We start from the raw sequence: 4,375 nt of genomic DNA on the forward strand, positions 1-4,375 counted from the left end.
GACTAGACTTGAAACAAGCAGAAAGAAATAATAAAAATTAGAACATAAACTAATGAGACAGAGAAGGAAAATAATAGAGAAAAAATCAGCAAAACCTAAAGCTGATTCTTTGAAAAACATAACCAAACCAATAAAACTTCAGCTAGACTGACCAAGAAAAATGTAGAGGAGTTAAATTCCTAGAATTAAGAATGAAAGAGTAGTTCAGTAGTTCCTCAAAAGCTTAAACTTGGAGTTTACATGATAGAGCAATTCTACTTCTAGATCACATGTGGCAAACACAAGGCCTGTGGGCCAAATCCGGCCCTCCACCTTATTTCATCTGGCACCTTGTTTCTACCTGGTGGCAGTGCTGAGCTTCTTGCCTGTAGTTAAAGAGCAGTTACATTTATACAGTCCTAAAATTACACTCGGCCCTTTGAAGGCAATCACGAGACTAATGTGGCCCCCAGTGAAAATGAGTTTGCCACCCCTGTTCTAGATATATACTCAAAAAAAAATGAAAATGGGTATTCAAAAATATTCACATATGATATTTACATAGACAATATTTATAAGTTTAAAAATGGATATAATCTAACTGATGGTTGGAAAAAAACAAAGTATGGCATATCCATACAGTAGCATAATATTATTCAACAATGAAAAGAAATGAAATATTGATATATGCAACAGCATGAATGAACCTTGAAAGCATTATGCTAAGTGAAAGAAACTGGCCACAAAAGACCACACATTTTAAAATTCCATTGATATAAAATGTCCAGATCTGTGGAAACTGGGAATGGATTAGTGACTATCTAGGACTAGATTGGGGAGCTGTGGGAAATGGTGGGGTGATTGTTCCAGTATACGCAGTTTCTTTTCATGTGATCAAAAGTTTTAAAATGGACTGCAGTGATGGTTGAACAATGCTATGGATATAGTAAACAGTACACCTTAAATGAGTAAATTGTATGGTATGTGAAATATATGTTGCTAATAAATGATGAAATCACCAAAGCTTATTTTCAGATGAGATATATTTGTAGACATTTAGCACCTGGCCTCAGCAGAGAAATCAAGTTGATCCATAGTTATTATATAAAATGACAAACTTTAAATGGTGATATAGGGTGCTATGTGAGTCACAGTTGCTTTAGGCTTTATTTCAATACTCCACGGTGTTCTTACTAGTTGTGCTAATTCAGATAAACATAATATCTTTGAAATTTAATTCCTTAATTGGTAAAATAAAAAATAATATTTTTGTGAACACTTAAGTCAAATCATAGAAAGCCCCTAGAGTAGTGGCAGGGAGGTAGCTTAATACCATGAACAGTTATTTATTAATTTTCTTGCTTCATTTATCAACCTATTATAGACTCTGTTTATAATGACTATAGGAAAAAACATCTGGGTATATTTTTACACATATTTAATCACACACAAAATACAGCTTGTTGAGAATTTACATCTCTTAAGTGATACATGACCACATAGAACACACTAAGAGCATTTTGTAACAGAAAGGAAAAAAAAAGATGTATGTAAATATTAACTTTACACTCATTATCCCATCCTTGTGTACACGTTTCTCTTTGAACTTTGTTCTCAAAGAGATTCAGGGAACATTAAGGGCAGCCAGCTGCATTTCCATCCTAGCAACCACGCTCTAAACTCTCACCTGCGATTTAATTTGAGCGTATTGCTCAGCGGCTGTGCTGTGCCTCTCTCTCTGGAAGCACGTCAGGTATTTGCCTGGCGTGTTGTTAGGCAGCAGTGAAGCAGGGAAAACAGGGTGGCCTTAATGGCTGACTTAATGGTGTGGTAAGTACTCATTTCTGCTAAACTGATCACAGGCTTTCATGGGTGTCTAGTTTTATTGGACTGCTGTCAACCAACATACATAGAGTACCGGATTTTTAAGAAATGTGTGGTTTGAGTGGAGCAGAGTATGAAGAGAACAACTACAAATGTGGTGTGAGGTGATCATAGGCAAGAGGACTAGAATGAGTATTTTTTATGCCTCCAAGTATTTTTTTAAATGAGAGCATATGTTAGGTACTTTGATTTGAAATGACTGCTTTGGTCCCCTGAATTAAGGTATATAGAAATACTGGATATACCATTTTGCTTTGCTTCTCTGCAGGGGAAAACCCCACTAACTGTAAATAGTTACTTTCAGCTATTTAAACATATTTAATAGAAAAGGGAAGCTATCATATTTATTTAGTATCTATAAAATTCTTTTAAATACATGAAGTTCAAAACAAATGTTCAAACATAAGAGTTTAATGTGAAGTAAGGGGATCATATTTTTATTAGCCAAGTATCTTCATTCTGTTTTCAAGACTGAATAAATTAGTGAAATTGTAACTTTGGGATTTATTTATAATAGTTAAGTAATGAAGAAAAAACATTAATAATATGAGCTTTCTGAAGAATATTAACAATAACCTTACTGTTATTACCTTATTATGATAGAAAAAAGGCTAATAAAAAAGGAAAATGACATATGACAAAAACTTGCCATATATTTGCTCATATCCTCACAATAAACCCAATAATTTTAAGTCACTGCTGTCCCCACAATTATCAAGTGAGAATTGCAAATAAAAACAAACATGATTATATCTAGATCTGCTATTCTTTTTTTACTTGAAAAACTTCAATGACATTAAAATCTTAGTATAGATTTTATACTAATTGTAATAGCAGTGGAATGACTGAAGTTTTTGTAACATTAGCATGACATGAAGAAGTTGAGTCCACTTTTATAAATTAGACCTCAAAGTTTTTAAAAGTATAAATATGCAATGTAAATATTCTGTTCAACTCTCTCTGATCAGAGAAATGGCAGTCTATAGAGCGATCTCCATGACTAATCTCTTCCCCTTCTTCAGAGGCAAGTGGGGTTTTCCCCACTTGCCCAGAAACGTTCTGGGGTTTGTGAAAGGTTCCCAAAAGGATCTGGGGTCCAAGAAAGGTCCGTGGGTAGTTACACTGGCAGTCCACAATGGTTGACAGCTGTTAGAGGACTTACAAAGCCTTAAGGTAAGTCCACAGTACACATTTCTGAGGGACTTGGGAAAATAAGACAAGAGATTCATTGTTTTGACTATAAAAATAAAAACATAGATAGGTACAAGTTGGACAACTAAAAGCCATCAAGTTTTCTGTCAGTATAAAGAAATCTCATGAAAGAAATAATAGATTTATTTCTAATGGGAATCTTTTAAGCCAAAGCTGCAAAATTGGTGGGCACAGGTCAAGCTCTTAGAAACTGTTAGAACACAGTTCACTTAACTCTAAGGTTGGCAGGCTAGGGGAAATTGGTCACCAAGGGGTTAGATTGACATTAGGTCACCCACCAGCTTCTAGAACATTTTCTTGCGTTAAGGTACACAGTAAAACATCACAAAAATTCCAACCCAGTGGCATGTCTCTTATTAATTTAGCTCCAAAGAGACTCAAGGCTTAGATAAAGAAATGGGATCCTCAAATTTCAAAGCATTGAGCACCTCTTCCTCTGGCATACCTACTTATTTCATGTCTGAGAACTGTGGTAACAGAAGCTTTAATCTCTACCAAAAATGGCAAAAACTCACAAAGACAACCTAGACTTACAATGGCCATTGGGGGTGGGGGGGGTGAATATTCAAATTAAAGATTGTTCATTTAAGAAGCGCAGTGAAAAGCAAGGATTCCCAAATTAACGAACAGAACAGAATAGCTATTTTAATTGGTATGCAGAAGCCTCGGTAGGTCTTTAAAATTCCAAAATAGCTACATTGAAAGATTCACCTCAAAAAACTAATAAAAAATTGAAGAGCAAGAGGTACCTAAAAGAAAGAACTGTAAAACTTGCTGTGAATGAATGACTCTTGGCAATGTGCAGAGAATAGGGGTTAGTCCAAGGTGCCTGTGGCATGCCTTGTAGCTATGCCTTGTAGCTATGCCTTGCACAATTTAGGAAATCAAAGAGTTCCAGCTCACAGTTAGATGAAAGGATGACAAATCTGCTAAGATCAAGGAAGAGAAGGATAATGTGAAGTTTACAGTCTGTTTCAGCAGATGCCTTTTATACCTTGGTTGTCACAAAGAGAAGGCAGAGAAACTGAAGCAGTCCCTGCCCCCAGGTTTGGCAGTGAAGGAGCCATAATAAATCAGACAGGCTAATCTGAACTGTATTAAAATGCTAATTTTTTTAAAGGTTGTAAGAATGGCATGGCTTTTACTACTTCCCTTTATTCTCCTTTGCCTGAGTATTCACAATCTATTAATCCTCTGTTTGAATTGCCTTTCTACTCTGAAGAGAATACAAGACCCTGAACAAAAGTCTACCCAGTTATTGGCCTTACAACTGCAAAAGCTCCAAGGCCAGAAACCTAAA

The 4,375-nt window shown here is 35.6% G+C and overlaps 1 pseudogene; it reads left to right on the top strand.

The window, feature by feature from the left end:
• Positions 1-3,937: 3,937 nt before the first annotated feature.
• On the top strand, positions 3,938-4,152 carry LOC114508014 (annotated as a pseudogene).
• The last annotated feature ends 223 nt before the right edge of the window (positions 4,153-4,375 follow it).

Source organism: Phyllostomus discolor, chromosome 10, assembly GCF_004126475.2.
Source record: "Phyllostomus discolor isolate MPI-MPIP mPhyDis1 chromosome 10, mPhyDis1.pri.v3, whole genome shotgun sequence".
In the NCBI taxonomy this organism is placed as follows: Eukaryota; Metazoa; Chordata; class Mammalia; order Chiroptera; family Phyllostomidae; genus Phyllostomus; species Phyllostomus discolor.